The following is a 23426-nucleotide window of genomic DNA, read 5'->3' as shown; positions in this document are numbered from 1 at the left end:
AGACCGGACCCAACTTGATTAGCCTGTTTCTTAATACTGTGTCGGGTACATAGTAAGTACTGAACACTGACTACCAACTCTGTTATGTGTTCTCTCCCAAATGTTTACCCCAATGCTGTGCATACAGTAAGCACTCAATAAATTCAACTGACTGATCGTTTGACTGACTGATTATCTTTTGTAACACTGTCATATGTGACCTTACAAATCCTAGCCTAATCCAGGACTGAACGACATGAGATATGGGTTTGAGAACCGGCTTTGCTATTTTTAGCTGTGTGGCTTTTCGAAAGCCCCTTAACTCTTCTGTGCCTCAGTTTCCTCATTGGTTAAATGGGGATACAATACCCGTTTTCCCTCCCTCTTGGAATATTAGTCCAGGGACTCTGTCCAATAGGTCTATCTTTTATCAATCTCAGCATTTACAACACTGTGCTGGGCCCATAAATAACAGCGTTATAAAAATTGCATAGGCGTATGTGCTGAGGAAAGGAAAAAAGTACAGAAGTGCGAAGACAAGTTGGAAGGATAGGTTAGGAATTAATCTGAGAAGTCTTCCTGGAGAGATGGGATTTTTTTTAGGAAGGCTCTGAAATTGAATTCACTGAGTCCAGTTCTCTTCTATGATATTACAAGTATTTATTAAGTGCCCATTGTGGGCAATGCACTATAATAAGCGCTTGGGAAAGTTCAAAAGAAAGCAAAGCTCTTAGTACCGGGTTTTGGGTTCCAATCCCGGCTCTTTATGCTGCGTGACTATGGGCATGTCACTTCACTTCTCAGGGCCTCATTTTCCTCATCTGTAAAAAAGAGGATTCAATACCTGTTCCCCCCTCTACACTATGAACTCACTGTGGGCAGGGAATGTGTCTACCAACTCCGTTATATTGTACTCTCCCAAGTGCTTAGTAAAGTGTCTGCACACGGTAAGCACTCAATAAATACCAGTGATTGATTCATTCCTCTAGACCGTTAACTCACTGTGGGAAGGGAATGTGTCTACCAACTCCCCAAGCACTTAGTGCAGTGCTCCACACACAGGAAGCGGTAAATAAATATCATTGATTGACTGATTGAAGGATTCTCCCTCTTACTTATCCTGTGAGCCCCATGCCAAACAGGAACTTTGCCCAGCTCGATTATCTTATATTTCCCTCAATGTTTAGTAGAGTGATTGGCACAGATTGGCACACACTTAACAAATACCGCTACTACTATTATTGTAATGGGAATATTTATTATTAACTTATATTAATAATAGAAACTCATTTATTAAGTTATTATTAATACAAATCAGCTTCCTCAGCACTTGGCAATCACAACCTCCCTTGGCGTTTTTGTACACGTTTGTTTGCCTCGTCGGCTATACCAATCAATCAATAAATCGTATTTCTTGAGCGCTTCCTGTGTGCAGAGCACTGTGCTAAGCACTTGGGAGAATAAAGTATAATAGAGTTGGCAGGTATATTCCCCTCCCACAACAAGCTTACAGTCTAGAGGGGCTCACACAGCAGACAAGGGGTGGAGTCAGGATTCGAACCCAGGTACTTCTGACTCCCAACCCTGTACTCTAGCCATTAGGCCACGCAGCTTCCAGGGCTTAGAACAGTGTTCGGCACATAGTAAGTGCTTAACAAATACCATAATTATTATTCTCACTGGAGCAGGCAATACTCACTTCGAACCTATAATGATCTCAGTGTTGTAGCTTCGGTATGCTTTACCCATGTTCTGTTTCTTGTGGACCGGGCTTTTTGGGATCGATAAATCCGTCAATGAATCAATCAGTCACTGACCAATAGTGTTTATTAAGTGCCTTCTGAGTGCTAAGCACTGCACCAAATGCTTAGAAGACTAAACAGAAACAAGACACAGGGTCAAGTAATCAATAGCATTTATTGAGCAACTACTACATGCAGAGAATTGTGCTACTACTACTACTACTACTACTAATTATGGTATTTGTTTAGCACTTACTATGTGCCAAGCACTGTTCTAAGCCCTGGAGTTGATACCAGGCAATCAGTTTCAACACGGTCCCTGTCCCACATGGAGCAGACAGTCTCAATCTCCATTTTATTCATTCATTCAATCACATTTAATGAGCGCTTACTGTGTGCAAAGCACTGTACTAAGCACTTGGAAAGCACAATTCGGCAACAGAGACAATACCTACCCAACAAAGGGCTCACAGTCTAGATGCGGCATGGCTCAGTGGAAAGAGCACGAGCTTTGGGGTCAGAGGTCATGGGTTCGAATCCCACTCCACCACCTCTGCTGTGTGACCTTGGGCAAGTAACTTAACTTCTCTGAGCCTCAGTTCCCTCATCTGTAAAATGGGGATTAAGACTGTGAGCCCCACGTGAGACACTTTGATCACCTTGTCTCCCCCCCAGCGCTTAGAACAGTGCTCTGCACATAGTAAATGCTTAACAAATGCCATAGTTATTATTATTATTAGAAGGGGGAGACAGACAACGAAACAAAGCAAGCAGACAGGCATCAATAGTATTTTACAGATGAGGTAACCGAGGCACACAGAAGTGAAGTGACTTACCACAGGTCACAAAACAGACAAGTGGTGGAGTCGGGATTACAATCCACGACCTCTGACTCCCAAGCCCATGCTCCTGCTGCTAGGCCATACTAAGCACTTGGTAGGGTATAATAGAGGTAGAAGACCTGGTCCCCCTTTTCCTCAGCTCTCCCTCCCCTCCCCGAGACGCCACCTCACTCCCTTTGCTCTACTCCCCCTTCCTTCTCCACAGCACTTGTGTACATATGTACATATCTATAATTCTATGTATTTACATTAATTCACGTTTACTTGTTTAAATGTGTATAGATCTATAATTCTATTTATTTATATTGATACTATTGATGCCTGTTTACTTTTTTTTATGTCTGTCTCCCCGCTTCTAGACTGTAAGCCCGGTGTAGGCAGGGGTTGTCTCTCTTTATTGCTGATTTATACTTTCCAAGCACTCACAGTAAGCGCTCAATAAATACGATTGGTTGAATGAATGAATGGTCCTTACCCTCGAGAAGCTTACACTTTAATAGGATGAGCACTTACTGTGTCCAGACCACTCTACTGTGCACTTGGGAGAGTAGAATAGAGGTAAAGGAGCATGGTTCAGTGGAAAGTGCACGGACTTGGGAGTCAGAGGTCATGGGTTCAAATCCCTGCACCGCCAAGTGTCAGCTGTGTGACTTTGGGCAAGTCACTTAACTTCTCTGGGAATCAGTTCCCTCATCTGTAAAATGGGGATAAAGACTGTGAGCCCCACAAGCGACAACCTGATTACCTTGTATCTCCCCCAGCACTTAGAACAGTGCTTGGCACATAGTAAGCACTTAACAAGTACCAACATTATTATTATTACTTTTATCTGATCCCAGACCTTACATTCTAGTAGTATCAACTGAACACCAACTTGTGGCAGACCTAACATCTGGGCCTAGGTAGTAAGCCAGGCCTTCCGTGCTCACAGGAAGACCTACAAGGAACAATGAAGGAAGTCAGGTTGCTAGATAAATAACTTGGCGCTGTTCTGAGAATTGCCTTAGGACGTGCCGATCTAAGCATGAGCTCAGCCTTGCTGATGAGCTCAGTCTTGCTGATGATCTCAATCTTGCTGGTAAGCTCAACCTTGCTGATAAGCTCAGCCTTGCTGATAAGCTTGCAGTCATCCGCCTGTCCCCTGACTCCCTTGAGGCTCCTCACTGTATAAAATCCTCCACAGTGTGCTGAATAAAGAGTCTCCTTGTCCACCTTGAGACTCGCCTGGCCTGCGTTCTTCCATTGCGAGTGCCCGTCTCCCCACTGTGCTGGACGCGTGGAGGCAGACGGCAACAAATGGCGCCCGAACAGGGACAGGGACATGAAGCCTGGACCCTCAGACTCAGCACCGCAACCCTCACGAAGCACCTCATCGCTGCGCAGTGACTCACCAAAGAAAGGAAAAGGTGAGGGCATTTAAATTTACTTTCATTTTCAAACACCAGGCTTACAGCAGGGAAGAAAATGGGACAAATTCAATTCCGTTCTCGGAATCATTATATCCAAATACTTAAGGATGCTGTAAAGGAGCGTGGGTTGATTATCACCACTGCCCAGACTGAACAATTTTTGGAATGCGTGGAAAAATGCTGCCCTTGGTTTCCGAAGGAAAGGAAAGTGGAATCCTTTCACTGAGCCAACTGCTTCCGCACCACCACCTCCACCACCCCCTCCATGGGTCCCGAAACCAGCAAAAACACCTCTGCAGCGAGCGATGGGGGCTGCTATGGAAGGGGGAGAGGAGATACCTATTGAATTATTGATGGGTTTCCCTGTGATGGAGCAACCTGACCCCGCTAAACCTGGTCAGTTAATATGTACCCACGAACTCCTGAATTTCAAACTATTAAAAGAAGTGAAACAGGGTGCTGCGACATATGGGCCCACCGCTCCTTATGTGCTGGCACTCATAGAAAGTATTGCTTCCTCAATTCTTTGCCCGTATGATTGGCAAACATTAGCCAAGACTGTCCTGGATGGAGGAGACTATTTGCTTTGGAAGGAAGAATTTTTTGATTTGTGCTCGGAGCAAGCGCGTCGCAATGATCATGCCCGACCTCCAGTTCAAATCACTTTCGAGATGCTTACAGGGACTTACAGGGAGCTACAGAATCGTGAAAGCTTGTCCCAGTCCCTACCCAAAGGGGTACTGATTACATGGAAAACTGTTTTTACGGCGCTGCGGGAGCTGCATCCCGCTGAACGGGTGTTACGGGAGACGCCGGCGGCGTGTGACTTGGGGTCAAGGAGTGATCAGGAGGACCCCCTGTCCTTTGAAGTTTTGCCTCCAACAGAAGAATTGGAGCCAGTGTACGCTACTGTTCCGGATCCCGAGGACTTGTTTCGAGACCAGGATCATAATGACTCTGGCGATCCTTCTGACTCTGGGACTGCAGACCCGAAGGAGGGATCTGATCTATACCCGCCTTTGGCCCCTCTTACAACGACGGCTGCTGCCGCACCCACAGCAAAGGACCTTTTGCAGACCCAGCGCCTGCAGGCGGTATCCCGTTCGTCGATCGTTCCCCCTCCCCCCTTGCTCCCCCTTTGTCTGCTGCGCCGCCGTATGTATATGCTGTGCCTGCTACGGTGCAGCCTGCCTATACCGGGGCCCTTTCGGGCTGCCGGCAGGAGGCATTGCGCCGAGGGGATGGACAGCTACTGCAAGCGATGCCGGTGGCGTATCTTCCCGGGCGGCCGGCTCAGTATGACTCTCTCCCTTATGAGTTGATTAAGGAGTTGCGGAAAAGTATTCGCGATTTTGGGTTACAGTCGTCCTATACAATGAAACTAGTAGTGGCCGCTACCAACCCCGAAATTGGCTGCTTTACAAGTGATAGTCGCGGAACAATTAGCGGCGGGGCATATTGGACCCTACGATAGCCCTTGGAATTCCCCTGTCTTTGTGATAAAAAAGTGCTCGGGGGCCTGGAGGATGTTGATTGATCTCAGAGAAATCAATAAGACGATGCAGCCGATGGGAGCGCTGCAACCTGGGCTCCCGAACCCGGCTATGATCCCTAGGAATTGGCCGATATTAGTAGTAGATATTCAGGATTGTTTTTTCTCTATTCCGCTCCACCCGGACGATCGTATTCGATTTGCGTTTTCAGTCCTTGTGGCCAACAGGACTCAACCTACTACGCGATATCATTGGACGGTCCTCCCCCAGGGAGTGAAAAATAGCCCCACAATGTGCCAGACTTACGTTGCGCTTCTGATAACGCCGCTCCGCGTCAAGCATCCTGAGGCATATATTATTCACTATATGGATGACATATTATGTGCTTGCGCCACCGCAGCCCAACTACACGCCTTACGGCCTGCTCTTCTGGCGGCTCTAGAATCTGGAGGGCTGCGGGTTGCACCCGAGAAAGTCCAGACAAAGCCCCCTATCACCTATCTGGGACATATTTTGACAGATCGGACAGTGTTCCCTGTGACCCCTACCTTGGATGCTTCAAAATTAAAAACCCTTAATGATTTCCAAAAATTACTGGGGGAATTAAACTGGGTGCCCCCTTATCTTGGAATTCCCACCGATCAATTATCTCACCTTTTTGCTACCTTGCGAGGAGCCCCGGAGCTGTCTTCCCCCCGCTCCCTTTCACCACAAGCTGCCCGGGAGTTAGAGCAGGTAGTCAAAAAATTGGCTCAGGCTACGGTGGACCGTGTCACCCCAGGGATACCCTTATCCGCCGTTGTCGTTCCCACCTCTGTCATGCCTAAAGGGGTTATATGTCAAGAACAACAATTGGTTGAGTGGATGCATTTGCCCACTCAGCCCCACCGCTCTGTTTCCCCATATCCGACTTTGGTAGCCCAGTTATTGGGTCGTTTAATTCGGTGCATTACCGTCCTTTCTGGGACCGGACCCTCTGCATTATACCAACCATATACTTCAGATCAACTTGCCACACTTCTTGGCAACGATCCCGATTGGCAGATCCTTTTGCCAATGCATACCAGGGCTTGGGTTGCTGGTCTCCCAGATATTCCACGTTTAAAGGTTTTCTCACCTTCTGCATGGGTATTCCCCTGCATCACGGTTCCGGACCCAACACCAGGGGCTACCACAGTTTTTACAGATGGAACGAAAGGCCGAGCTGCCTACTACTGTCCTCCGGACACTTCCCGCGTTATCCCCATTCTGTCCCATTCCGCTCAACACGCGGAGCCTGTAGCTGTGATGTCAGTCCTTCGCGATTTCCCTCAATCACTTACTATTATCCCGGATAGCCTGTATGCATACTTGGTTACTCTTCACATTGAGACTGCTGCGCTCCGGTTTTCCGAGGCAGCTATTTTTCCTTTGTTCCAGGAACTTCAAGCAACGATTCGCGCTCGTTCTCATCGTTTTTATGTTTCTCATATTAGGGCACATTCGTCCCTCCCTGGACCATTGGTTGAAGGTAATGCTTGTGCGGACCTACTTACTAGGGAAATTGCTGGCGCACCAAAGGCGATTATTTTTGTTGCACCACTGTTGGCTCCAGCTCTTCTCCCTTTAGACGCTACAGCCGCAGACTCGCAAGCCCACCGGCGCTTCCACCAAGGGGCAGGAATGTTAGGCCGTCAATTTGGCATTTCTCGGGAAAGCGCCCGGGCTATTGTGAAAGTTTGTACTTCCTGTGTTACTACATTACTTGCGGCCTCTGAAGCCACGAATCCCCGTGGTCTTGCGCCAAGAAAGCTGTGGCAAATGGACGTCACACATTACCCTCCCTTTGGCAGATTGGCTTTTATTCATGTTACTGTTGATACCTGTACATTATTTACTTTTGCGTCGGCTCACACTGGTGAATCAGCCAAACATGTTATGGATCATTTATTTCTTGCTTTTGCCTTTATGGGAATTCCACAGGTATTGAAAACCGACAATGGCCCCGCATACACTTCTAAAGCGTTCCGGTCTTTCTGTAATATTTTTGCTATTCGCCATGTTACGGGTATTCCATACAATCCCACGGGTCAAGCCACTGTCGAAAATCATCATCGTTGGCTCAAAGCCTTTTTGGAAAAACAAAAAGGGGGAGATGAACTGACCTCTCTCCATAGACAATTACAATCCACTATATATACACTTAATTTTTTAACTATGGATGACAAAGGTCTCACCCCCGCTGAAAAATGGGGTGGTAGGGAAACTAAGGAACACCCAGAAAGAGTAAAATGGAAGGACCCCCTCACGCGACAGTGGCGAGGGCCAGATCCCTTATTAACGTGGGGCCGAAGTTATGCTTGTGTCTTTTCAGAAACTGAGGACCGCCCGATCTGGATACCTACAAAGAACATACGCCGCGTCCTTTCTTCAGCACGCCCTCCCTCACCCTGCATACTTCAGGAGCTGACCGAGAACCAGGAGACAGACTACGCTACTCTTCCTCTGGAGGATCAGCAGCAAAGTTCCTAAAAATGATGATTGTTTTCCTGATTCTCGCCTCCTCCACTGTTGTGATTACTGAGGACTATTGGACTTTTGTTCCGTACCCTCCGTGGGTGCGGCCAGTTACGTGGCAGGACTCGGTGGGAGATATTCTCACTAATGCTTCTGACCTTGTAGGGGGGGATGCGATTCCATGGGAAGGACCAGGAGAAGAAGCACTTGTCAATGTCTCCCTCCTTGCTACTCGCACTCAACTTTCTTTTCAACGTTGTGATTATCGTTACCCTCATATCTGTGTGACCCCATATTATTATAATGCCACATTTCCCGGATTTTCGTGGTCCGCGATCCGAAATCGGCTCCAAGGAGCCTGGCATTCTTCGAATGTCTCCCTTGATTTGTCACCCCTTACCTCACTCTCTAATGCTATGCAACATACCCCTCCCTTGGCCATTCCTGCCGATATTGCTTCACCAATCATTTCTGCCCTTGAGGCGGTTAATCCTTTTAATTGGCTCCCAATGCTGCTTCATAGTCTCCCATATATTATTTTGTTGATCTTGGCCCTGTTTTGCCTGCCCTGCGTTGCCCGATGGCTATCTGTCTTCCTTCGCCCACTTCTTACTCAAATCCATGTTTTGCAATTGTTTCAAAAACAAAAGGGGGGACTTGTGGCAGACCTAACATCTGGGCCTAGGTAGTAAGCCAGGCCTTCCGTGCTCACAGGAAGACCTACAAGGAACAATGAAGGAAGTCAGGTTGCTAGATAAATAACTTGGTGCTGTTCTGAGAATTGCCTTAGGACGTGCCGATCTAAGCATGAGCTCAGCCTTGCTGATGAGCTCAGTCTTGCTGATGAGCTCAATCTTGCTGATAAGCTCAGCCTTGCTGATAAGCTCAGCCTTGCTGATAAGCTTGCAGTCATCCGCCTGTCCCCTGACTCCCTTGAGGCTCCTCACTGTATAAAATCCTCCACAGTGTGCTGAATAAAGAGTCTCCTTGTCCACCTTGAGACTCGCCTGGCCTGCGTTCTTCCATTGTGAGTGCCCGTCTCCCCACTGCGCTGGACGCGTGGAGGCAGACGGCAACACCTACTGGGTACAGAACACTATACCGAGCATTTGGGAGGGTAGAATAGAGGTAGGAAACTTGATCCTTGTTTTCAAGGTGCTTATACTCTAAAGGGGATGGAAGACATTTAATGAGCAGTGGGAAGCAGTGTGCCCTAGTGGAAAGAGCCAAGGTTTAGGAGTCAGAGAATCTGGGTTCTAATCCCGGCTCTGCCGTTTGTCTGCCATGTGACCTTGTGTATGTCGCTTCGCTTCTCTGGGCCCCAGATACCACAGCGCTTACAACAGTGCTCGACAGTAAGTGCTTAACAGTGAAGGAATACAGCAATTCATTGATTTACAAACAGGAGGAAGAGATGGCTAAAATAGGGATGTATGGAAATGGAAGTGTTCAAAAGGACTTCAGGAGAATGTAGGTGCAAACGTAATGAGACTCCCACATAGGATATCAAATATGCAAATTTTCCTGTCGTTTGTCATTGGATATGGAAATTATCCCTGTACTTTTCAGGCCCTCCAGCTGGTGAACAGAAGTGATATTGGCGCGCCCCCAGCAGAATGGCTGAGGAAGGGGTACATGAACTGAGGAAGGAAAGTCTCTGCTCTCAAATGGCTGACAGTCTTGTTGAGGTGAGGTGGGTGAGCAAAGCAGCTTGGCTTAGAGGAAAAAAACCGGGCTTGGGGGAGGTCAGAGGTCGTGGGTACTAATCCAGGCTCCGCCATTTATCAGCTGTGTGACCTTGAGCAGGCCACTTAATTTCTCTGTGGCTCAGCTACCTCAGCTGTAAAATGTGAATTAAGACTCTGAGCCCCACGTGGGACAACCTGATGACCTTATTCGTTCATTCATTCGTTCATTCATTCACTCATTCATTCATTCAATCGTATTTATTGAGCGCTTACTGTGTGCAGAGCACATTACTAAGCGCATGGGAGGTACAAGTTGGCAACATACAGAGACGGTCCCTACCCAACAGCGGGCTCACAGTCTAGAAGGGGGAGACGGACAATAAAACAAAATATATTAACAAAATAAAATAAATAGAATAAATGTGTGCAAGTAAAGTAAATAAATAGAGTAATAAATATGTACAAACATATATACATATATACAGGGGCTGTGGGGAGGGGAACGAGGTAAGGCGGGGTGATGGGGAGGGGGCTCAGTCTGGGAAGGCCCCCTGGAGGAGGTGAGCTCTCAGTTGGGCTTTGAAGGGAGGAAGAGAGCTAGCTTGGCAGATGTGCGGAGGGAGGGCATTCCAGGCCAGGGTGTGGACGTGGGCCGGGGGACGAAGGCGGGACAGGCGAGAACGAGGCACAGTGAGGAGATTAGAGGCAGAGGAGCGGAGGGTGTGGGATGGGCTGTGTCCAAGACTGAACTCCTTGTCTTCCCTCCCAAACCCTGCCTTCTCCCTGACTTTCCCATCACTGTGGACGGCATTACCATCCTTCCCGTCTCACAAGCCCGCAACCTTGGTGTCATCCTCGACTCCGCTCTCTCATTCACCCCTCACATCCAAGCCATCACCAAAACCTGCCGGTCTCAGCTCCGCAACATTGCCAAGATCCGCCATTTCCTCTCCATCCTAACCGCTACCCTGCTCGTTCAAGCTCTCATCCTATCCCGTCTGGACTACTGCATCAGTCTCCTCTCTGATCCCCCATCCTCGGGTCTCTCCCCACTTCAATCCATACTTCACGCAGCTGCCTGGATAGTCTTTGTCCAGAAACGCTCTGGGCATGTTACTCCCCTCCTCAAAAATCTACTGTGGCTACCAATTAATCTGCGCATCAGGCAGAAATTCCTCACCCTCGGCTTCAAGACTCTCCATCACCTCGCCCCGTCCTACCTCCCCTCCCTTCTCTCCTTCTACAGTCCAGCCCGCACCCTCCACTCCTCTGCCGCTAGTCTACTCACCATTCCTCATTCTATCCTGTCTCACCGTCGACCCCCGGCCCACGTCCTCCCGCTGGCCTGGAATGCCCTCCCTCCCAACATCCGCCAAGCTAGCTCTCTTCCTCCCTTCAAGGCCCTATTGAGAGCTCACCTCCTCCAGGAGGCCTTTCCAGACTGAGCCCCCTCCTTCCTCTCTCCCTCGTCCTCCTCCCCATCCCCCCCTCTTACCTCCTTCCGTTCCCCACAGCACCTGTGTATATGTATATATGCTTGTACATATTTATTACTCTATGTATTTATTTATTTTACTTGTACATATCTATTCTATTTATTTTATTTTGTTAGTATGTTTGGTTTTGTTCTCTGTCTCCCCCTTCTGACTGTGAGCCTACTGATGGGTAGGGACTGTCTCTATATGTTGCCAACTTGTACTTCCCAAGCGCTTAGTACAGTGCTCTGCACACAGTAAGCGCTCAATAAATACGATTGATTGATTGATTGAGAGAAGGGAGGTGAGGTAGGAGGGGGCGAGATGATGGCGAGCCTTGAAGCCGAGGTTGAGGAGTTTTTGCCTGATGCGTAGGTTGATTGGTAGCCACTGGAGATTTTTGAGGAGGGGAGTAACATGCCCAGATCGTTTCTGCACAAAGACGATCCGGGCAGCGGCGTGAAGTATGGATTGAAGTGGGGAGAGACAGGAGAATGGGAGATGGGAGAGGAGGCTGATGCAGTAATCCAGTCGGGATAGGATAAGAGATTGATCCAGCAGGGTAGCGGTTTGGATGGAGAGGAAAGGGCGGATCTTGGCGATGCTGCGGAGCTGAGACCGGCAGGTTTTGGTGACAGATTGGATGTGAGGGGTGAACGAGAGAGCGGAGTCGAGGATGAAACCAACTTTGCAGGCTTGTGAGACGGGAACGATGGTAGTGCCGCCAACAGTGATGGGAAATTCAGGGACAGGGCAGGGTTTGGGAGGGAAGATAAGGAGTTCAGTCTTGGACATATTGAGTTTTAGTTAGCGGGCAGACATACAGATGGAGATGTCTTGAAGGCAGGAGGAGATGCGAGCCTGGAGGGAGGGAGAGAGAGCAGGGGCAGAGATTTAGATTTAGGTGTCATCAGCGTAGAGATGAGAGTTGAAGCCGTGGGAGCGAATGAGTTCACCAAGGGAGTAAGTGTAGATAGAGAACAGAAGGGGACCAAGGAATGACCCTTGAGAAACCCCTACAGTAAGGGGATGGGAGGGGGAGGAGGATCCCGTAAAGGAGACTGAGAATGAACGGCCGGAAAGATAAGAGGAGAACCAGGAGAGGACAGAGTCTATGAAGCCAAGGTTGGCTAGCGTGTTGAGGAGAAGGGGGTGGTCCACAGTGTCGAAGGCAGCTGAGAGGTCGAGGAGGATTAGTATAGAGTAGGAGCCGTTGGATTTGGCAAGCAGGAGGTCATTGGTGACCTTTGAGAGGGCAGTTTCCGTGGAATGTAGGAGACGGAAGCCAGATTGGAGGGGGTCGAGGAGAGAGTTGGCGTTGAGGAATTCGAGGCAGCGCGTGTAGACGACTCGTACAAGGAGTTTGGTAAGGAATGGTAGGAGGGAGATACGGCGATAACTAGAAGGTGAGGTGGGGTCAAGAGAGGGTTTTTTAGGATGGGAGAGACGTGGACATGTTTGAAGGCAGAGGGGAAGGAACCAGTGGGGAGTGAGCGGTTGAAGAGGTACCCCACCCCTTAAAACAACGCTTGGCATATAGTAGGCGCTTAACAAATACAGTAATCATAGAGAAGCAGCGTGGCTTAGTGGAAAGAGCTACCTCAGCTGTAAAATGTGAATTAAGACTGTGAGACCCACGTGGGACAACCTGATGACCTTGTATCTACCCCACCCCTTAAAACAGTGCTTGGCACATAGTAGGCGCTTAGCAAATACAGTAATTATAGAGAAGCAGCCTGGCTTAGTGGAAAGAGCGCAGGCCTGGGTGTCAGAGGTCGTGGGGTATAATCCCGCTCTGCCACGTATCAGCTGTATGACCTTGGGCAAGCCAGTTAACTTCTCTATGCCTCGATTCCCTCATCTGTAAAATGAGAATTAAGACTGTGAGCCCCACGTGGGACAAGCTGATTACCTTGTACCTACCTCAGCGCTTACAGCAATGATTGGCACATAGTAAGCACTTAGCAAATACCATTATTATTATTAGTAGTAGTAGTAGTAGTACATAGTAGTAGTAAACTACTTCTATTGTTTCCTCAGTTACTCTTACCACTCCCAAGGGAACATCGTCCAGGGGCTGTTCCCAGAGCTAGGGACGACAGAAAAGACCGAAAACAACGGCTCTTCCTTTGACCTGGACCACCAGCTCTCCGTCTCCCCTTCCCCACCAACTCGACCTCCTTCTTCCACCCGAGCTCTGCCCTTCTCCATCATCTCTCACTTTCACCACCACCGCCTCTCCCTTTCCGACCAGCTCTCACACCTACCTCCCCGCCAGCTCCCCTGCTTCATTCCACTACCAACTCTCCCGCTCCCCTTCACCAGCCCCCGACCGGTCCCTCCAAAAGTCCAGGGAACCACAGCACCGTGTCAGAGCTCATCGTCCTGGGCCTGTCGAACCGCCCCGAGATGCAGCCCCTACTTTTCGCCATATTCCTATGCATCTACCTGGTGGCCGTGCTGGGCAATGGTCTCATCGTGGCTGCAGTCTCTCTCAGTGCGGCCCTGCACACGCCCATGTACCTCATGCTGAGGACCCCTGCACTGGTCTATGTCGTGTGCACCTCCTCCATCGTCCCCAAAATGTTGGAGACCACGCTGGGGCCCCAGAAAATCATCTCCTACCACGGCTGCATGGCCCAGCTCCTCTTCTTCACCTGGTCTCTGGGGGCCGAGATGGTCCTCTTCACCGCCATGGCCTACGACCGCTGCGTGGCCGTCCGCTTCCCTCTCCTCTATGCCGCCATCATGAGCCGGCGAACGTGCTCTGCCCTCCTCGCTGCTGTCCTCCTCATCGTCGTCATCATTGCCTGGGTGCACACGGGCCTCAACCTCAGGATCCCTGCCCTGCTGGCCCTCTCCTGCAGCCCCGTCTGGGCCAATGAGGTAATGGTCTTCGTGGCCGACATCGCCCTGGCCATGGGGGACTTCCTGCTGCCCTGCCTCTCCTACGGCCTCATTGTGTCCGCCATTCTCTGTCTGCGGAAGGCCGAGGGTATGAGGAAGGCCTTTCCACCTGCTACTCCCACCTATTCGTGGTCTTTCTCTACTATTCCCCCGTCATCTACACCTACATCCAGCCCACGTCCTCCTATTCCTTGGACAGGGACAAGGTGGTGGTGGTCACACCGACCCTAAACTCCATCGTCTACAGCCTCCGCAATAAAGAGATCCAGGCGGGCGTCCGGAAGGTCGTCTGCTCTCTGAAGAGGCGATATTAACAATAATGATTATTATCATTATTATGGTACTCGTTGAGAGCTTACTGGGTGCAGAGCGCTGTTCTAAATCCCGGGTTAGATACAAGTTGATCAGGTTGGACGCGGTCCCTGTCCCACATGGGGCTCACACTCTTAATCCCCATTTTACAGATAGGGAACTGAGGCCGAGAGAAGTGAAGTGAGACTTTGCATTCCTCAGGTCATCTACCCCCTCCTCAGCCACACTGATCGGGGGGGCTCCAAAATCACTTTCTGTTCACCAGCTGGAGGGCCTGAAGAGTGCAAGGGATAATTTCCTTATCCAATGGCAAACGATGGAAAATTTGCATATATGATAGCCTATGTGAAAGCCTCATCACGTTTGCACCCACATTCTCCTGTAGTCCTTTTGAACACTGCCATTTCCATACGTGACTATTTCAGCCATATCTTCCTCTTGTCTGTAAATTAATGAATTGCTGCATTCCTTAATTGGTAATCTCTTACTATATGTCGAGCACTTTTCTAATCGCTGGGGTGGATAAAAACTCATCAAGTTGGAGGCAGTCCCTGTCCCACAATATTAATGATAATGGTATTTGTTAAGCACTTACTAAGTGCCAAGCACTGTTCCAGGAGGTAGATATGAGGTAACTCGGGCCCAGAGAAGCGAAGCAACCTGCCCAGGATCACATGGCAGACAAATGGCAGAGCGGGATTAGAACTCAGGTCCTCTGACTCCCAAGCCCTGGTTCTTTCCATGAGGGCACACTGCTTAATACTGCATGTTTGACATCTCCTTTAGAGTGGAAGCTTCTTGAAAGCAAGGAACAAGTTTTCTACTTCTATTCTACTCTCCCAAATGCTCAATAGTGCTCTGTACCCAGTCTGTGTCCAATTAATATTACTAGAGGTCAGATCAGATCTCCTACCTCTATTCTACTCTCCCAAGTGCACGGTAGTGGGCTCTGGACACAGTAAGTGCTCATCCTACTACAGTGTAAACTTCTTGAGGGTAAGGCCCATTCATCCAGTCATATTTATTGAGGGCTTACTGTGTGAGAGCGCTGTACTAAGCGCTTGGAAAGTACAGTTCAGCAATAAAGAGAGGCAATCCCTGCCCACACCGGGCTTACAGTCTAGATGGGGGGAGACAGATATCAAAACAAGTAAACAGGCATCAATAGTATCAATATAAATAAACAGAATTATAGATCTATGCACATCAAAACAAGTAAACAAGCATTAATATAAAACATAGAATTATAGATATATACATATGTACATATGTCAAGGCCCTACTGAGAGCTCACCTCCTCCAGGAGGCCTTCCCAAACTGAGTCCCTTCCTTCCTCTCCCCCTCGTCCCCCTTTTCATCCCCCCATCTTACCTCCTTCCCTTCCCCACAACACCTGTATATATGTATATATGTTTGTACATATTTATTACTCTATTTATTTATTTATTTATCTTACTTGTACATATCTATTCTATTTATTTTATTTTGTTAGTATGTTTGGTTTTGTTCTCTGTCTCCCCCTTCTAGACTGTGAGCCCGTGTTGGGTAGGGACTGTCTCTATGTGTTGCCTACTTGTACTTCCCAAGTGCTTAGTACAGTGCTCTGCACACAGTAAACGCTCAATAAATACGATTGATTGATAAGTGCTGTGGGGAAGTAAGGGGAGGTAGATCAAACGGAGCGAGGTAGGGCGATAGGGAGGGGAGGGGGAGCTGTGGAAAAGGGGGACCAGGTCTTCTACCTCCATTATACCCCACAAGTGCTTAGCACGGCGTAGCGGCAAGAGCACGGGCTAGGGAGTCAGTGGTCGTGGGTTCTAATCCCGACTCCACCACTTGTCTGCTGTGTGACCTTCGGCAAGTCACTTCACTTATCTGTGTCTCAGTTACCTCATCTGTAAAATGTTGTTGATGCCTGTCTACTTGTTTTGTTTTCTTGTTTTTGGATTAGAACCCATGTCCTCTGACTCCCAAGCCCGGGCTCTTTCCACATTGTCCTGTAGTCCTTTTGAACACTGCCATTTCCATACGTGAGTATTTTAGCCATCTCTTCCTCTTGTCTGTAAATTAATGACTTGCAGTATTCCTTAATTGGTAAGCTCTTACTATAATCGAGTACTATACTCCGTTCCCGAGAGGCCAGCCCTCCATCACACCGCGTGGCCCCCGCTGCTCCCGGAAGGATCCTCTCCTCAGAGCTCCCCCAAAGGCGCCCCCTGCTTCCACCGTCCCCCCCCCCCCGCCCTTAAGCGACCTTCTTTAAAGTGCCCCCCATACCCCCCTTCCCGGTCTGGACCTGACTGACTCTCCCCGCCCCCCTCCCCCGGGAAAAAGGCCCTTGTTATCACCAAGTTACATTAACGACAGCCTCATTTGCACCTACTCAGCCCTCCCATTCTACTGCGCTGTTCACTCCTCTCCCCAGGTATCTCTGCTCCCTAACCCCCTTTAACAGGTCCAGCCTACTCCAGCACATAATAGTTTGTATCTGCTCTCTGTGACATCATTATCTGCCTATTTTATTATTGCCATAGCATGTAAATCGCTAACTGCCCTCTGTGATGCCGTCGCCTATTTATATCATTGCTACTGTTTTATCGTCTCTGCATCTCAATTGTTAACCTCCCGGTGTACTGTCACCCGCCCTGCTGACCTCACCATGAACTGCCATTCCCATTCCTCACTTTCCCCTTCCTCTCTCCCAACCAGCTTTTTCTCTCCCTCTCCCCCACCACGACCACTCCTCCTCACCCCCTACCCAGGATCCCTCTGTACCAGCGCCAATCCTCCACTCCTCCCTCCCAGCCCCGTCCCTCCCCTCCTCCCCGCCCCCACCCCATTCCAGTTCTCCTTTCCCATCGCCACCCCTCTTCCCACTCTCCCCGCCTAGGCCACCGACAACTAATCCCAATCCAAACCCTCCCCACCTCTCGCACCCTTCCCCATTCCTCCCCTCCTTCGACAGCTACGGCCAAGTGTGGCCTCTGGAACACCTGCTCCGTTATAAGTAAGATCCCTTTCATCCTGGACCTGTTCCTTTCGAGGTCTCTACTCCTCCTCGCCCTAACTGAAACATGGCTGTCTCCGGGCAACACGGTCTCTTCTGCTGCTCTCTCCAGTGGAGGCCTTTTCTTCTCCCACTCCCCCAGACTCACCGGAAAAGTGGGAGGTGTAGGTTTCCTCCTTGCCCCCCAATGTCGCTTTCGCACTATCCTTCCTCCCCCTTCCTTTTCCTTCCCTTCCTTTGAGGCCCATATTATTCGCCTCTACCACCCCCTTCAGATTCTTGTAGCCATCATCTACCGCCCCCCCGTCCCCACCTCCAACTTCTTTAACGATTTTGACCCCTTCCTCACCTTCCTTCTCTCCTTTTCCATGCCCACTCTGATCCTCGGAGACTTCAACATCCACATGGATAACCCTGGTGACCCCTCTGCCGCCCGTCTACTATCTCTCCTTGACGCTGCCAACCTCTTGCCCCACCCCACTTCGCCCACTCACCAACTTGGTCACATGCTCGACCTCATCATCTCCTACTGTTGCACTGCCTCCACCCTCACCAACTCTGAAATCCCTCACTCTGATCATAATCTTCTCACCTGACTCCTCACTCACACTCCTTTCCCCTGTAAATCCATATTACTCCCTCACAGAGATCTCCGCTATATTGACCCTATCCAAATTTCTGAGCGCCTCACACCCCACCTCGCCTCCCTTTCCTCTCTACCCAGTCTTGATGATCAGATTACTGCTCTCAACTCTACCCTTTCTACTCAGCTAGGCTCGCTCGCTCTCCTTTCCCTTCGCTGCTCTCGTACCACTAACCCACAGCCCTGGATCACTGCCACTGTCCGCCTCCTTCGCTCTTATGCTCGAGCCCCCGAACGCTGCTGGCGAAAGTCTAAACACCATGCCAACCTCGTTCACTTCAGGTTTACCCTTTCCTGCCTTAACCCAGCCCTCTACTCTGCCAGACAAATCGATTTCTCCTCCCTTATTGACATCCATGCCCATCATCCCCGTCAGCTCTTCCGTACATTCAACTCCCTTCTCGGGCCCCCGGTTCCTCCCCCTCCTCCTTCCCTCACCCCCGACGATATGGACTCCTACTTCATTAATAAAATTAAATCCATCAGGTCTGACCTCCCCAAAGTCACTCCCTCCGCTTCTCCAAGCCCCCGGCTCTCAACGCTTTCTGCTACTTTCCCATCCTTCCCAGCAGTATCCTCAGAGGAGCTCTCCTCCCTCCTCTCAAGTGCTACTCCAGCCAGCTGTGCTTCTGACCCCATTCCCTCTTATCTCATGAAATCTCTCGCTCCGTCCCTTCTCCCCTCCTTAACTTCCATCTTCAACCGCTCACTTTCCACTGGTTTCTTCCTCTCTGCATTCAAACATGCCCATGTCTCTCCCATCCTAAAAAACCCTCTCTTGACCCCACCTCACCTTTTCGTTATCGCCCCATCTCCCTCCTACCATTCCTTTCCAAACTCCTTGAACGAGTCGTCTCCATGCGCCGCCACGAATTCCTCAACACCAACTCTCTCCTCGACCCCCTCCAATCTGGCTTCCGTCCCCTACATTCCACGGGACCTGCCCTCTCAAAGGTCACCAATGACCTCCTGCTTGCCAAATCCAACGGCTCATACTCTATCCTAATTCTCCTCGACCCCTCAGCTGCCTTTGACACCGTGGACCACCCCCTTCTCCTCAACACGCTATCCGACCTTGGCTTCACAGACTCCGTCCTCTTCTGGTTCTCCTCTTATCCCTTCGGTCGTTCATTCTCAGTCTCTTTCTCAGGCTACTCCTCCCCCTCCCATCCCCTTACTCTAGGGGTTACTCAAGGTTCAGTCCTTGGTCCCCGTGTGTTCCCGATCTATACTAACTCCCTTGGTGACCTCATTTGCTCCCACGGCTTCAACTATCATCTCTACGCTCATGACATCCAAATCTACATCTCTGCCCCTGCTCTCTCTTCCTCCCTCCAGGCTCGCATCTCCTCCTGCCTTCAGGACATCTCCATCTGGATGTCTGCCCGCCACCTAAGCCTCAACATGTCCAAGACTGAACTCCTTGTCTTCCCTCCCAAACTCAGCCCTCTCCCTGACTTTCCCATCACTGTTGACGCCACTACCATCCTTCCCGTTTCACAAGCCCGCAACCTTGGTGTCATCCTCAACTGAGCTCTCTCGTTCACCGCTCACATCCAAACCGTCACCAAAACATGCCGGTCTCACCTCCGCAACATTGCCAAGATCCGCCCTTTCCTCTCCATCCAAACCGCTTCCCTGCTCGTTCAAGCTCTCATCCTACCCCGTCTGTATTACTGTATCAGCCTCCTCTCCGATCTCCCACCCTCCTGTGTCTCCCCACTTCAATCCATACTTCACGCCGCTGCCCGAATTGTCTTTCTCTAGAAACGCTCTGAGAATGTTACTCCCCTCCTAAAAATCTACAGTGGCTACCAATCAACGTATGCATCAGGCAGAAACTCCTCACCCTCGGCTTCAAGGCTCTCCATCACCTCGCCCCATCCTACCTCACCTCCCTTCTCTCCTTCTACAGCCCAGCCCGCACCCTCCGCTCCTCTGCCGCTAATCTCCTCACCATGCCTCATTCTCTCCTGTCCCTCCGTCGACCCCGGCCCACGTCATCCCCCTGGCCTCGAATACCCTCCCTCCCCACATCCGCCAAGCTAACTCACTTCCTGCCTTCAAGGCCCTACTCAGAGCTCACCTCCTCCAGGAGACCTTTCCAGACTGAGCCCCCTCTCCATCCCCCCTGCCTTGTCTCTCTCCTTACCTTCCCCACAGCACCTGTATATATGTATATATGTTTGTACGTATTTATTACTCTATTTATTTATTTATTTTACTTGTACATATTTATTCTATTTTATTCTGTTAATATGTTTTGTTTCATTTCCTGTCTCCCCCTTCTAGACTGTGAGCCTACTGTTGGGTAGGGACCGTCTCTATGTGTTGCCAACTTGTACTTCCCAAGCGCTTAGTACAGTGCTCTGCACACAGTAAGCGCTCAATATATACGATTGAATGAATGTCGAACACTGTTCTAACCGCTGGGGTGGATACAAGCTCATCAAATTGGACACAGTCCCTGTCTCACAATATTAATGATAATGGTATTTCTTAAGCACTTACTAAGTTCTGAACACTGTTCTAAGCGCTGGGGTAGATATGACGTCCCTGGGAGGAGGTTCTTCTCCTCTTCCTTCTCTTCCTCCTCCTCCTCCATTCCGCTGGTCCAATTACTGGGGAGACACTTCTGCCCACCCTCTGCTTTTAAAAGTATTTATGGGTTTTTTAAGTGCTTATTGTGTCCCAGGAACTGTACTAAGCGCCGGGGTACATACACGCTACACCAAGGTGGACATAGTCCCTGTCCCAAATAATAATAATGGCATTTGTTAAGCGCTTACTATATGAAAAGCACTGTTCTAAGCGCTGGGGAGCTTACAAGGTGATCAGGTTGTCCCATGGGGGACTCACAGTTTTAATCCCCATTTTACAGATGAGGTAACTGAGAAGTTAAGTGACTTGCCCAAAGTCACACAGCTGACAGTAGGCAGGGCCGGGATTTGAACCCATGACCTGTGACTCCAAAGCCCGTGCTCTTTCCACTGAGTAACGCTCGGTCTCACAGGCTTAATCCCCATTTTATAGATGAGGTAACTGACGAAGACAGAAATTAAGTAACTTGCTTCAGGTCACACAACAGATAAATGGCAGAGTTGGGATTAGAACCCAGGGCCTTCCAACTCCCAGGCCCTAGCTTTGTCCAGTAGGCCACGCTGCTTCTGCTCGTAGGGGGGATGTAGCTTGAAGGGGAGACTGAGGAGGATGAAGAGAATCAAGGTTGGCATATGGAAAGGAAGGGGATAATGAGGTCAGAGAGAATCAGGTAGGATGTCGTCACCTTAACTGTTTTCCTCTCCTTCTACCAGTTTGCTCTCGTGCCCCTGACCTGATCAGACGGAAGGCGTTTGGAGTCGTGTGGGAAGTAGGGAGAGATGGAGCCAGAAAGTCAATGAAGATGATAACAACAATAATAATAATAACAATGGCATTAGTTAAGCGTTTACTAGCTGCCAATTACGGTTCTAAGTGCTGAGGTAGGTACAAGGTAATCAGCTTTTCCCACGTGGGGCTCACAGTCTTCATCCCCATTTTACAGATGACGTAACCGAGGCCCAGAGAAGTGAAGTGACTTGCCCAAAGTCACACAGCTGATAAATGGCAGAGCAGAGATTAGAACCTACGTCTTCTGACCCCCACATCCCTACTCTTTCCACTAAGCCAAACTGCTTCTCAAGCAACTTCCAAAGTACTGTGCTAAGCCCTGGATGTAGATAGAGAGGCAGCACGGTCCAGTGCTGAGGGCACAGGAAAGTGAGTTAGGAAACGTGGGTTCTATGTCTGTCTCCCCCTCTAGACTTCTCATTGAGTGCAGGGAATATGTTTGTTACATTGTTATGTTGTCCTCTTCCAAGCAGTTGGTACAGTGCTCTGCACATAGTAAGAGTTCAATAAAGAACGATTGATTGACTAATTCCTCTGTGCCGTAAACTCACTGTGGGGAGGGAATGTGTCTATTGCTCTATTGCACTGTTCTCTTCCAAATGTTCATTTCAGTGCTCTGCTCACAGTAAGCACTCTATAAATACCATTGATTGACTGACGTGGGGATGGGGCGATGATTCTTCCGGAGCAGGTGGCCGAAGGGGGATGAGTGATGTTATGCAGCGCTCAATAATATGGTTTAATGAATCTCATCTCGGGGCAGATGAGATGATAAGGCCCATGGTGTCAGCTGGAGGTGCCAATTAAACGTGGCATTCTCAAACGCCGTTGCCCTTTCCGGTGCCCAGTTGTCTAAACAGGCCCACGGCCTCTGTAAATGTTCAGTTTTGGCGGGATCTTGTTTTATTTCCTGGAAAGACATCGCCCCATCAGAACTCTCCCCAGTGCGGCCTTCACGGCCCGGTTCCTCAAGCTGTAGATGAGGGGGTTCAGGGCGGTGGCACCACGGCATAGAACGCGGACACCAGCAGGTCCGGCGTCGAGGGGGAGAGGGACGGTGGCTTCAAGTGGGAAGAGGAGGTTGTGGTGATGAAAACAGCTCCGATGGCGAGGTGGGGCAGGCAGATGGAGAAGGCTTTGGCCCGGCCCTCGGCGGTCGGCATCCTCAGACGTCCCGGAAGATGTGCACGTACGAGACGTCGGTGGAGGCCAAGCACCGCTCCGCCCCGCCCCACCAAGGAGATACCGGTGGTCATGACCGCGTCAAGGGCTGCATGTTTGACAGAGCAAGAGAGCTTTACTAAGGAGGGGATATTGCAGAAGTATTGGTGAAGCGCGGTGGATCTGCAGAAGAACAGGGAGAAGCCTCCAAACACTCCCCCGCTGAGCCATGAGGCGGGGGCCATCTTCTCCCGGGGGCCATGACGACCTCGTAGCTCAGGGGGAGGCAGATGGCGGCATCGCGGTCGTAGGACATGGCTGTGAGGACGAACAGCTCTGAGCCGCCAAACCAGACCACAGAGAAGACTTGTGTGATACAGCCCAGGAGGAAGATTTCTCTATGGTCAGTCAGGATTTGGGTACGGTGACGGAGATGAGGCAGAGGTCGAGGACAGAGAGATGACAGAGGAAGAAGTACACGGGGGTGTGGAGGCGTCGTTCAAGGGCAGTGACGGCGACGATGAGGAGATTTCTCTTCAGAGCCGCCAGGTAGACCAGGAGGAACAGCGCGGCGTCGACTCAACCAGCTGCAGCTCCCGGATCTCCGAGAATCCCAGCAGGAGGAATTCCATCAAGCTGACCATGTCTTGGAGAAGACTTCCTTTGGGGATGACAAGAAGGGATTTGCTTCAGACTAGTGCTGCCCAGTGACGGTGCCGGGAGGTATGTGTTCGTTTTATTGTTCTGCTAACAATTATTTCGGAATTTATTAAATACTGATTATGCCAGGGCACTATGATAAGTTCTGGGGCAGGTTGTCTGCTATCCCGAGAGGCAGAAGGGTGTTCTAATGAAAAGGGCACGGACTTGTTTGTCAGTAGA

The 23426-nt window shown here is 49.9% G+C and overlaps 1 pseudogene; it reads left to right on the top strand.

The window, feature by feature from the left end:
• The window catches only part of LOC119923070, a 28335-nt pseudogene extending 5648 nt beyond the window's left edge, over positions 1–22687 (top strand).
• Positions 22688–23426: the final 739 nt, after the last annotated feature.

The sequence above is a fragment of the Tachyglossus aculeatus genome, unplaced genomic scaffold (assembly GCF_015852505.1).
Source record: "Tachyglossus aculeatus isolate mTacAcu1 unplaced genomic scaffold, mTacAcu1.pri scaffold_140_arrow_ctg1, whole genome shotgun sequence".
Lineage (NCBI taxonomy): Eukaryota > Metazoa > Chordata > Mammalia > Monotremata > Tachyglossidae > Tachyglossus > Tachyglossus aculeatus.
Note: the sequence above shows the minus strand (reverse complement) of the source record. Positions and strands in the feature narration are given on the sequence as shown.